Source organism: Dreissena polymorpha, chromosome 7, assembly GCF_020536995.1.
Source record: "Dreissena polymorpha isolate Duluth1 chromosome 7, UMN_Dpol_1.0, whole genome shotgun sequence".
NCBI lineage: Eukaryota > Metazoa > Mollusca > Bivalvia > Myida > Dreissenidae > Dreissena > Dreissena polymorpha.
Window position 1 is genome coordinate 12,316,008 of NC_068361.1, and position 13,821 is coordinate 12,329,828.

General features: G+C 33.8%; 1 long non-coding RNA gene across 1 annotated transcript; it reads left to right on the top strand.

The window, feature by feature from the left end:
• Window positions 1-984: 984 nt before the first annotated feature.
• Window positions 985-8,273, top strand: LOC127837443 (uncharacterized). Its single transcript, XR_008029289.1, has 4 exons — window positions 985-1,177; window positions 4,942-5,020; window positions 7,092-7,181; window positions 8,180-8,273. It is a non-coding gene; the product is annotated as an uncharacterized LOC127837443 (long non-coding RNA).
• Window positions 8,274-13,821: the final 5,548 nt, after the last annotated feature.

Genomic DNA, 13,821 nt, shown 5'->3' on the forward strand with positions numbered 1-13,821 from the left:
CCAATGACGTTACACAATGCAATTTTCAATTGACACAGTGCCATATTGTACAATTGGAATGGAACAATGATAGTGTCTTTAGATCTGAAATAGCATTACTTGTAAGTTTTTATTAACTTTATTGTAATGCAACTAGTAAAATAATGTTTATATTTTATATTAAGTGACTTTTGCATGATCATCTGTATTGTTTGCAGCCGTTAAAGCTTCCTACTTTTCTTTACTTGTTAAAACGATACTATTGTAAATGGACATTCAACGATATGAGATCGATATATATTTATAGGAGTAGTTTGTAAGCTGTAGTGACTTGCATAGTTTGTATGTCAATGTAGTAACTAACTTAATTTGTATGACAGTGTAGTGACTTGCCTAGTGTGTATTCCAATTACATGACATACCTAGTGTGTCTGCCGCTATAGTGACTTGCATAGTTTTTATGCCTATGTTATAACGTCCATAGTTTGTATGCCAGCGTAGTGACTTTCCTAGTGTGTATGCCAATTTCATGATTTACATAGTGCATGTGCCACTGTTGTGACTTGCATAGTTTGTATGCTAATGAAGTAACTAGCTTAGTTTGTATGCCATTGTAGTGACTCACCTAGTGTGTATGGCAATTTCATGACTTACATAGTGTGTGTGCCACTGTAGTGACTCGCCTAGTTTGTATGCCAATTTCATGACTTACATAGTGTATATGCCAATGTAGTGACTTGCATAGTTTGTATGCCAATGTAGTAACTTCCATAGTTTTATGCCAGTGTAGTGACTGACCTAGTGTGTATGCCAATTTCAAGACTTACATAGTGTATGTGCCACTGTAGTGACTTGCATATAAATATAAAATATTTATATATATTATTTTATACTATATGGTTAAATATATATATATGGATTAACTTTTACAAATCTGTTATTGTTTATTTCTCTTTCAATTAGGTTTGATGGAACTACAGAAGATGGCAGTTTTGAAAGGCTTGTAAATGACTCCACACACCCCAATTGCAAAGTGCAGTGCTTTGAGGAGGAGGGTCTACCAAGCTTGTATTTCGTTGCCCTCCGTGACATTCTGCCACTGGTCAGACGCTACAGGTGACTGTGCCAGTGTCATCTCTCGTGCAGAGAAGAAGTTGTGTATAATTATGGTGCAGGACCATATCCATGGACGAAAAAGGTACTTATTAATAAAGAAATGTTTCCTCTAAATGGCCCTTTTTACACCCCCACTACTAGTTGATCCGTCTGTCCCGAAATTGACTGTGCTCTAACTGCCAGATGAATTGCCTGAGGCCTGTTTCTACTGCCTTCATGGGTCCGATAGTCGGACCCTTTCGCAATGCCAAATATGCATAGTTTTTCCCAATTCATACCCCAAAATTCCCAATTGTAAAAAAACGGTTATTTTTTAGCTCATCTATGCTTTTATAACCTGTCTTTTTTCGTCAACGGGGGTCGTGTGTCAACATTTGTACTTAAATGACATCTCCTACTAAATCGATGGGCAAGTCTTGATGTAAATTGCCAAGAGTGAAAGTTTTTTTAAAGAATTGCATGCCAACCGAAATGAAAAAAAAATCTCTAAATCTGCAAGGTCTGAGGCTTTAATAGATATTTGGCATGAAGCATCATCTGTTGGAACTCAACCAAGATTGTTTAAAGTACACTGAAACGCTCATATATCGCAGACCGGTAAATCGCGCTGACCGGTATATCGTGCTTCAGCTATGGCTTCCGAAAATCCAACAAGCATGATAACTAAATGACGTTTAAATCTGAGAATTCGCTAACTTAAGCAGAAAACCGTTTCTAGCTAGTATTAACACCCTATATTTTGCGGCATACTATGGCACGCAATGAAGCATGAAAACAGTTGATTACTGACTGGGGTTGTTTTTAACATTTAAGAAATAACTAATTAGTGTCCCTGCACAGGTTATAATGGCAGTATACTGTACTATAAATCGTTAAATTTCGCAACTGGTCATTCTGACTCTGTACACGAAATACATCGCCAAGATGGCTATGAGTAATACTGTCACACGCAAACATAAACAATTCTCGATTACTGAGAAGATAGAGATAATAGACATGAACTGAAGAAGATAGCAACAGATTTCCATTGGTCAATCCATACTATTTGATAGGAAAGTATGTGTACATAACATTTTATTTTTTTTTGGCAGTCATTATAAGGATCATCTAATGCTTCTGAATTACAGCAATAGATATACCCTGTTAAAGGTTTTATAGAGATGCCACATAAGCAAAACATAAAATATTGATTATCTAAAACTGTACTAACTACAATGCATTAAAGTTATAATGTGAATAAAGTCTTCTAGTCATTTTGTGAGATGAAAATTTAAGTTGTTGTGTCCTATTTGCTGCTATGTTTCATATACTGATACAGTGTGCGAAATTCAGATTTTAAAGTATTAGCCCAAATTCTTATACACATATATAAAAAGTAAAATTTCTTAGTAGCCCGACTATATAAATGTTTAAATTGTTCCCACTAGCCCGAATGGATTTTCATTAGCCAAAACCCTTCAGGCCTTTACTGACCTTTACTGTTGGGAATGGACGGTCCACAGGACTGGCTACCTTCAAAGCCTACTTGTCTGATACTGAATATACATGTCCTGGTCCTGATAATCAAAAAACACCAATTTGCATTACCCCACAGTGCATGCAATAGCATAAAAATCAAAATGATTATCAAAATTGAATTTTGGCAAATAATAAAGCACATATAAATATTTTCAATGTATAATATAACATATTTCGCTTAAAATATTATAAAACATTGTTGCTTAAATAAAGATCTAATATAGCAACCCATGCGAAAGACAAACAAATTTTACCGGACATGAGGTCCGATAACTTTTAAAATGTACCGGACCTCAACGCATTTTACCGGACTTTATTCTGCTTTAAACAAACAATAAAAATACAGTGTTTAGTTTTTTTTATCGTTCTGACGTTCACACTGTTTTACAAATCTAAATACAATAAAATAATTAAATTTATGCCCGTTTAGTCAGCACTTCCGGCCGTAAATTACGCCAAAAATCGGCAGTATAACGTTCTTTTTACAAATTGCAGAAGGCACTCAGACGTCCGATAATCCGCACTCATATTGTTGTCTCATATCGAATAATAGTCACATTACACAGCCATGTTTGCTGACAAAGATGCACCACAAAAACTTCTAGGGTAACTTTGCAGTCGCCAAAGCGTCCAATCGGTAACGAGAATGCGTATCATAAGGGCATGGTTAAAGGGAGCTTTTTACGATTTGGTAAATTGACAAAATTGAAAAAAGTTGTTTCAGATTCGCAAATTTTCGTTTTAGTTATGATATTTGTGAAGAAACAGTAATACTGAACATTTACCATGGTCTAATATAGCCATTAAATGCATCTTTTGACGATTTAAAAACCTGAAAATTATAAAGCGTTGCAACGCGAAACGATTGAATAATTTGGAGAGTTCTGTTGTCGTTTAATTTTGTGAAACTACGAAGATAAATTATAAAGTATTAAATACGTCTCTCGAACTTACTTGGCAGGATGGTCGAGCGGTCTAATTGGTTTTTACTCCAGGACTCCGGGGGTCACTGGTTCGAGCCCTGCTGCGGGCTACTTTTTTCCATTTTTTTAAATTTTATTCTTGATTTTTTTACTGGAGCTTTTTAGATCCAATGTTTACATTTATCAATATAATGCATTTAATGACAAACTTCAAAACATGTCAAAATCTGTGAAAAGGCCCCTTAAACTGGCGATCATTATTTTTGATCGACGTCAGTCTTGAAGTTAGCGTTTATTGCAGATTGATTTACAAAAAATCACAATTTTGAAATTTATGCAATATCCAATGGTAATTAAACAGTATAAGAAAGACGGTGTCGGTTATCATCGCACCTTTTTACCATAAACAATTACTTAAACAATCATTGTTCCTTATGAGAAATTAAATGCAAATGGTTAGCAATGAATAACTTATGGCAACTAAGTTGTGAAAACAATACCCGTAACAAATTGCATGTGGTACCAATTTAATTTAAATAGAAGTATATTTCATCATGTCCATTTTTAGAACTGAATAACACATGATGCCATGTAAAGCCTGTGTTTTAATAAGAGCGCGTAATTTTTGCTGACAGAGATGAGTGCCACGCATGGAAAAGGTTTAAGCGTGAGTGTCAAAACAGACCATGTGCCGTAACTATATCGTGCAACTCGGTACATGTAGTATTTTATAATAAAAAAATACATCGGCATTAATGCACACAATGAGATATTATTAACACACTGAAACTATACACAGAATACGTAAATTTATGAATAATAAATTAAATTAAAGTCGCTCATTGATTGGTCGTTATAACCCAATATGACCAGTGAATATGAATATGCTCGCACATTCAATGGGATCATTCCCACTTAACATGCGTAAATCAAGTGACGCAATTTGCGTCCCATCCATGGGAATGGGAATGATCCCATCCAAAAATTCACTTTTCATAAGCGCTTGCATAAAATGGCGGACGTTTGTGTTTATAAAGTTCTTAACATTAGCATCAATACTGGTCATATTTTGGTTTTGAACATTGAAATCGATATTTGTTCATATTCTAGTTTCGTTTTCATTGTTTTACCAAAACACACAATTTATTTATGGTCGGACACAAGGTCCGACAATGTCGGGAATAATACAGGACCTCAGCAAATTTTATCGGCAATGTCCGAGGTCCGATGTCTTTCGCATGGGTTGTATAGAATACTTGAACTTGACTTAAATTTGACACTATGATTTTTTGTGTGCTGAGCAATCAATAATACAGTAAATATCATCTATAAATGAAATGTCGCTATTTAATTTGAAACATGTTTTGAAATCCACACAATATATATTGTTATTTTTAAACTGCAGTTCGAAAAGCTGTGACGTTATAGTATCCAAACCAGGCGTGAGACCAGTCCATTGCCTACTTGAAGTTAACAACGGAAAGGTAAGTATTTAAACCCTGTAGATTATTTTTCATGGAATTGTGTAATATGCTGCATGTTGCATTTAGCTACAGAACTGTGTTTTTGAGTAAGCAATCAATTTTATTTGTCTAAAACTCTTATTTATTTTTTTTAAATTGATATCAAAACTTACCAATTAGTCACGTTAAGCAGTTTGATCTGTAATAATTGACAAAATCCTGTCCGTATCAATCCTTGAGCCATATTTACTGTGTTGCAACAAATAAGAGCACAGCAAAAATTAGCGTAAGAAAATGGGAAGCTGTCTTAATAAAGATAACTAATAATAAAGAGCTTGAAACTAGATTTTTAGCTCTTCGCTACATTGTTCAGAAAGTCAATAATGTGAATGTAAAGAAATAGTTTTTCCCGGTCTAATACATAGCGATAAAACCTGTAGGCATTTTTAAAAGACAGTGCTAGTAGCATTGTAAACATATCTGGGATATTAAAGTATGTACATTTGATTCTTCCTATCAGTTATTTGCAAAATAATCAGATTAAAATGACAATAAAACTTGAAAGCAGACATAAGAGCATTAAATGACGAAGAAAATGCTTCCATAAGCAATAAATAAACAAGTACTGATGTAGATTTCTTCCATCGTTTATTAGGGTTATGTTCTTTAAACCAACTGTCAATTTAACTTGTATGTTCAGTTGAAAACTAATAGTTGCTTTAAAACAAGCTTATTGTGCATTTGAAGGCAATGATTGTTCTGAACTTTTATTCAATTTTAAATTGAAATATGTTTATTAACTTTATTTGGTTAATTTTATTTATGCCACTGTATCTGATGAAAAACTCTACCCACTCTAAGGTAGCGTTCCCCTCTCATCATTCTGTTTATACAAGAAATGCAGTTATAAAGTTAGTACTCAATTCTAATTTGATAATCACTAAAAAAAATCACTGGCATAACACTTCCTGAAATACTAGATTGTTGTTTGACACTAACTTAGTTTTAAGAATGAAGGGTTATACTAAATTGACCTAAAATGCTCTGTAGCTGTAGTATATGCTACTAGTAATTCTTATCTACTGGTTTCATTTACTGCCCTTTTGGGGGATCTTTAAACTTGCTTTCTTCATGAAATACATGAAATTACATTGTTATATTTATCAATGCTTAAAGAAACATTGCTACTCAAAATGAACGAAAATTTCGTACAATATTTCGTAAAATAAAGCTAATCAATTAAAAATCATTGTTCCTTATGGAAATAGCCGAAATTTCAACGCCAGACGTGGTCTGGTAAAATAGATGTTTGTAGATACAAAATGCTCGTTTTTATTCTTGATTTACATATTTATTTCCATTTAATAACATGGAATTAATTGTGTCACAAAAAAATAAAAAGGAGCATTTTGTATCTACAAAAGCTATGTAATCATACCATATCCAGCGTTGAAATTGTGGCTATTGCTATAAGGAACACTGATTGTTAAGGTGTTAACTTTATTTTACGAAATACTTTACAAAATTTTCATTGACTTTGAGCGTTATAGAGGCTTTAATTGGTGGCTCCCAAAGTGATAACTCATGACAATGCAGGCTCTAGTGGCTTGAGTGTTTGTACACACACTCCACATGCAAGTCACTACACAGTGCACACTATGCAAGCCAGGAAACACTATTCAAGTCACTACACAGTACTCACTATGCAACAAGCCAGTACACACTATACAAGTCACTACACAGTACACACTATGCAAGCCAGTACATACAATGCAAGTCACTACACAGTACACACTATTCAAGTCACTACACAGTACTCACTATGCAACAAGGCAGTACACACTATACAAGTAACTACACAGTACACACTATGCAACAAGCCAGTACACACTATACAAGTCACTACACAGTACACACTATGCAAGCCAGTACATACTATGCAAGTCACTACACAGTACACACTATGCAAGCTAATACAGCATAATTAATTAATTGGACATCAGATCTATACAGTTTTCAAGCTCTTCATTAAGTTCATGAGTATTAATTTGTATTTTTTATGTGTTTTAGTAATAAATTTTTTAATCTTCAGGACAAGTTTGCTTTATACACTGATGTTGGAGCTTGGGGAAAGCCACTTGACTACATTACCTAGCTCAGGCAGTCTGCAATACTCAAAGAAGTGAGGACTTTGAGGTATAAATAATTTGTATGGATCATGGTGATAAAACAACATACATCATAGATAGCTAAATCAGGGCTTTTTCCTTCTGTGAGAATGGATGTTTTTTACAAATTTGAGAAATTGGCGACTCAAATTTTCACAATTTCAAGAAGTTTGTGACTGAAATTTTCAAAACTTTAGAAAGTTCACAACTCATTATTTCACAATTTTGAACAGTTTTTGACTCATTTTTTCACAATTTTGAACTGTTTGCAACTCTTTTTTCACATAATGAGGGTTGGGGCCAAGGCCGCTCCACAAAAACAGGGAAAAAAGCCCTGTGAATTAGTACTTTGTATTAAGAAGTGTGTTAATTTTTGAAGGCATTATGAATGCTATTGTGTGAAAATCTGTCATACATGTACATGTAGCCTGATACTTTAATTACTATATTTAATAAAACTGGTCCAAGGAATTTTGAATCGAACTATATACTTTTTTGGTAACAAAATCAAACATGTTACCACTGAGACAATCAGAAATTATAACTGAAAGCTATATTTTAAGGCTATGTGAGTAATAATAATACAGGTTTTGACATTATTGGAGTTTTCAGACATAAGTGGAATGTAGGGCACCTGTGTCATTTGGACATATTCCTGTTTGAATCTGTGACAATTTTTTGGATATTTGTCATTTTGTTATGTAGTCAATTCTCTTTGAACATTGTGGCATGCGTAAACAAGTTTTATCTAATGTTTATAAGGTCTTGAGCTTTTCAACGAATGAATTTGTCTGTGCCATGTATATTGTTGGCTAAGGGATTAAATTTGTCTTTAAAGTTGGGCTTATAAAAACTTTTATCTGCAATATGTGCCAGTTATTTACTTAAATTGAAAAGGATGGGTCACATAGAACTTCACCGCATTGCATGTCCCTATTTGAATGCTACACTGTCCTCAGTTTGACTTTTTACTGTCATAATTAGATAAGATATTACTTTTTATATTATACAGTTCTTGATGACTGCAGTGTCCATGACTTTAATGTTGAACCAGATGGCCTACATCCAGAACTGATGCATGGAGTTCAAAACTACATAGATCAAGGTATTCTTTTCTGTGAAACCTTTTGAAAAACAAAGATTTCATGTACCTCACTCAGGCTAGTTCAGTTTATAGGGACTTTGTCCATAAACCCCACATTCACAAGTTAGATTCAAATAAAGAAGGAATTGATATTTACCAACAGCTATATGTATAATTGTAATCAAGAAATGCAGCAGTAAAATTATTTATGAATATAAATGTTTATTTTTTTGCCTGTGGACTTCAAGCACAATTGTGTTCTGAGTGCTGGCAACTGTTACATATAGGAATGATTACATGAAACCAAAAATACTGATGGTTTGCTTTGTTGTTTTGCCTTAAATTACCTTTATCAAAAGAATAGAATGTCTACAGTTTTAATTTTGTTACACATATGCATATACATGTCATTGTTTTCATTGTTTCTACATGTCTACCACATAGTAAATCAGGTATTCAAACTTAATGCTATGTTTTTAATAATAGTTATTTTTACATTATTGGAGTTTTCAGACAAAAGTGGGAACCCTTGTCTTTGGGACACTTGTCTATTTTAATATTAGTATGTGATGCATTTGTTGGATAGTTGTTATATTGCTTCGTAGATAAGTCTCTTTAAACTATGAGTCATGCCTATAATGTTTACAAGGTCATGGCAATTCAAGGAATTAAAATGTCTGTATTGGTTAAGGGATTGGCATTGTCTCTAGAGTGCAGCTGAGCAAAGTTTGTTTCTTTAATATGTGCCAGTTATTGAATGACATTTAAAAGGATGGTGCAAAACCAACAGTTAACAAGACTTAAAATGTACTCAAACAATGCTATATACATGTCATTGTATTGTGCATGTCCCCATTCGAAGGTTACATTCTCCTCAGTGTGACTTTACACTGTCCACATTTGGTGACGGTTATATTAGATATTACTTTTTATTTACACAGTTCTTGATGACTGCATTGTCCATGACCATGATGTTGATCCAGATGGCCAAGAACCTGAACTGAGACATATGGGGGTGCAAAACAGCATGGAGCAAGGTATTCTTTGGTGTGAAACATGTTGAAAAAAAAGGTTCATATATACATCTAACTAGTTCTATTATTTTGGAACTGGTTGATCAACCTCACATGCACAAGTTGGATGACAGTGACAGTCACAATGTTTATATTTTAAAATTAATGTATGTGGCTCAATCTGTTTTCTTATGTCATGTTGTTACATGTACAGTAATGAGTCTGCATCGGTTACCTTCTTGGCAGCTACGTTCGATTTGGCGTAAAGTCGCCATTGTTAGCCCAAACAGCCTTCCGACACTTTGTCAGAGGACAGATCATCTGAGATGTGATTGAGAGTCATGAGGTAGCTGCTGTGCAAAGATTGGGCTCGGATCTGACAAGCCGAAAATAGTTTGCCTCTTAAAGAGTGTGGCATATCATTCCAACAAGGTACACTTTATAACAAAATAAATAAATACTTGTTATATATACATGTGTCACCGTGAGGCCATTATTAAGTTGAGCTGTTCATAATGTTATTATATTTTAATAGGAGTGAACTAAAACCTCAAATTTTTGTATTGTACTTTCACCTATATGGAACATGTGTTAGTAAATGTTTTTAATGTTTCTTATGATTCGATACAAATAGTTTAAGCATTTTTTGTTTTGAATATATATTACGTGCCATTAGTTAAATATTCAAGAAAAATATGTACAGTAGTACATGTATATGAGTAAATGCATAAACTTCACTTTCCTTATTTTATCCGAAGAAGAACTTGTCCAAAACACTCCAATGTTGAGTTTGTTAATATGTTTTGACATTTTTGGTTGTCAGTAGTTGTTGCTATTTTAGATTCTCTTCTTGTAGTTAGTTCATGTACTGTTATAAGGCATTGATAAGAAAAGTTTATTGGTTTGGTTTAAAAATGTATGAAGCGTTTAGATGATTAATTACTTCAATGTATAACTGTCATAGACTTAATAGCTGGCGATTTATTTGTAATAAAAATTAATGTTGGATTGATTGTGGCTTCAAGGCACAGAAGACATCTCAGATACAGATGATTGCTGGAGTTCCAACATCACATGAAATTATTTCATTTTTCATTTGTAAATGTTTGGACTAACAACAGCAAATAAGCAAGCATATACACGTATATATATCCAGTTCAAACTGTGTTTGATTTCAGTTATTAGTGCGGTGTTTAATATTCATATTGTATAAACCATAAACTTAAACATAACAATTACAGATGTGCATTGCCCCATCACCTTTGTCAAGCCACCTGGCTTGACTTGTAACAGATATCAGGATTCCCTGCGGAGTAGTTGTGTGCTTACTTCTCGGGTTCCACCACCAATGATGGCTTCCTCAAGGCTACAACTACATACAGAAGTCAACAGTCAGCTTGTGATGTAAGAAACGGGCATTCAGCCGGCGAATATAAACCAGCACACCTTAACTGCTTGGTAGGTATATAGTGACGAGTACATGCAACTGTTTAGTTGTTGAAAATTAAAAAAATGTTTTCCCTTGAGTCATCAGTAACAACATTAGCCAATGTAAATTTTGATGTATTCTTAATTAATTTATCATGGAAACTTTGAAAAGAACAATTCAAGTGTTAATATCTGTAACATTATTGTTTATTTTATTATTCTTTCTTGAATAAATTTGGGATAAAATAATTCCACTTTCCAAGCACGTGTTCTTTGTAAACATAGTATGTGCTGTCATAGTGTGTGATATTTAATATTCATATTAAAATTAAGTTTTTGATGATTTTCTCTGTCACACACATACGCAATATACGCTGGCAGTGACATATGTATTTTTACTTTATGTGATTTATCATTAGTACACCATCATTAGCTTCACGCTTCAAAAAAGGCCCATCACTCTGACCTGGCAATTAATTATAATTATTACCCTTTTTTACTTTAAAAAGAAAAGGGTTTGTTTTCAACAAGTGTGAATCTTTGTTTCTACTACAGAATCTGATGTTCATATCTTCAGTGTCTTAATATAAGGCAAAAACTGAAAAAAATGAAAATTTCATGAAGTATTTGTGTCAGTTTTTAAGTGCAGTGCTCTTGGAAAGTGCAGGGAGAGGATCTTGCTGGAACAGGTGCTCACCCTTCAGTTAGCTCGATTGGTAGCGCCAAAGTCACTGCCAGCGCCCATGAATAGGCCAGACGCCCTGGAGATGGGAACCACTGACTCACATGATCAGTTCCCCATCTAGAGCAGCACTAAAGGCGACCACCTTAAAGCCTACTTTCTGGAATACATCTGTGTGAAGAGCATGTACATCAAGTTGAAGACTTACAATTCATGTCATGGACAGTGATAAAACATTGAAGCAAAACCGTATTATGACTGAAAATTCTCAACAAAAACAAAATATGTTGTTGCCTTATACCAGTGTCATGGCACACTGGTCGCTTTACTATATGCTGCAATAAATTGCTTCTTTTCAAGGATGAGGCTTTGTTGACTGCTTTAATAAATATATAATATAAAATAACCTGCTCAACTATGAAATTATGTGAATCAAATATTGTGTACAACTACTGCTGGCCTCATTAAAAAAACACAATATGAAGCTTCATTACTAAATGTGTGCGCAAAAATTATTTCTTGATTCTGATCAGTGACTCCTTTGTGTAGCTTATGTTTAACGACTGTTCAGTTTAGTTGCTTTTTTGACCAATTTAGTTATTTATCAAATACAGTGTACCTTTCTAATCATTTTGCTCTATGTTGTATAAAGTTACTGTTCAAAAAATGAATCAGATATCTTAGATGAGCATTGTCTATTTTTTTTTAAATTAAAATCTCTTGTCATAAATATAACTTCCTGGGCTAGTTTTAAAAATTGCATATGTATTGCGCAAAATGTTTGTTCATTCGATTTCAAAAGATTCAACAGTCAATAAATAAATATTAAAAAATCAGTTTTAGTTGAATAATAATTGATGTTTTGGCTATTCTGTCTTTTTTACACTTATACATTATTTCTATACAATTGAAGATAGAATTGAATTACAGATTGATATTATTTGACTATTTGACAATTATTCCATTTTACTGATTAATATACACAATCGAATAATATACATGTATCTGAAAATCAAGAATAAATACAGTAACTAATTGTTATGAGTTATTACGGATTAAGTTCATATTGTATATTAATGTACTTATGTATCTTGTATAGTTGGTTCCTCATTTGACGATGCAGCCTGTTAAGTTTATAAATGAAGGTCACTCGCTGAATGGCAGATATTTCCAAATATTTCATTTACATTTAATTGATTGCATATCTTAAATATAATTAACGGATACTTCAAATATAGAAACGTTTTAAAATAGGTATCTTAAGGAAAAACTAATCATAAGGTCCGTTTTTCGATAGACGTCTGCAGTCGAACTTGAATTTTCCTAATAAAATAACCATGTAAATGAAAACTATACGCAACTAAAATTTGAGACATCTTCAGCTAGAAAATTGTTTTACTCTACCAGGTCATCCGAGTGTTGTCAACACTATGATTGATTTGATGTTTTTGACAATAATATAATTGTATATACGCTATATTATTCTTTTGAGTCTTAAATAAAAAATCTGTATATTTATGAAAATGATGAAGTTGTGAAATAGTACGTGATTTTAAACCATATTGCCCTCAGATATTGAAACCTATGCGGAAAAGGTTCGGCGTCTGCGCAAGGCGGCCCCAGTGGTATTCGTCACCGCTGTTAGTTTAAAAGAACTCATAGCATGCAGATTACATCACAACTCTTGTCAATGTGTGTATGCATTTAATAGCGGTGGGTAATATTATTGCGCACGTTATCACTCTTGCGTGCACATGTACGAGTAATAGGTATCGCATGCGCACCTAATAGCTATATCGGTCTCACATAGTTACTTAAGCGTGCGCTCGTAATTTTATTGCGAACATCATTAATACTATCGCCTGCGTATGTAATACACACACTATGTAAGTCATGAAATTGGCATACACACTAGGAAAGTCACTACACTGGCATACAAACTATGCAAGTCACTACAGTGGTAGACACACTATGTAAGTCATGAAATTGGCATACACACTAGGCAATTCACTACACTGGCATAACGAACAAAGTTTACCTCAGATATTGCAACCTATGCGGAAAAGGTTCGGCGTCTGCGCAAGGCGGCCCCAGTGGTATTCGTCACCGCTGTTAGTTTAATAGAACTCATAGCATGCAGATTACATCACAACTCTTGTCAATTTGTGTATGCATTTAATAGCGGTGGGTAATAGTATTGCGCACGTTATCACTCTTGCGTGCACATTTACGAGTAATAGGTATCGCATGCGCACGTAATAGCTATATCGGTCTCACATAGTAACTAAAGCGTGCGCTCGTAATTTTATTGCGAACATCATTAATGCTATCGCCTGCGTATGTAATACACACACTATGTAAGTCATGAAATTGGCATACACACTAGGAAAGTCACTACACTGACATACAAACTATGCAAGTCACTACAGTGGCACACACACTATGTA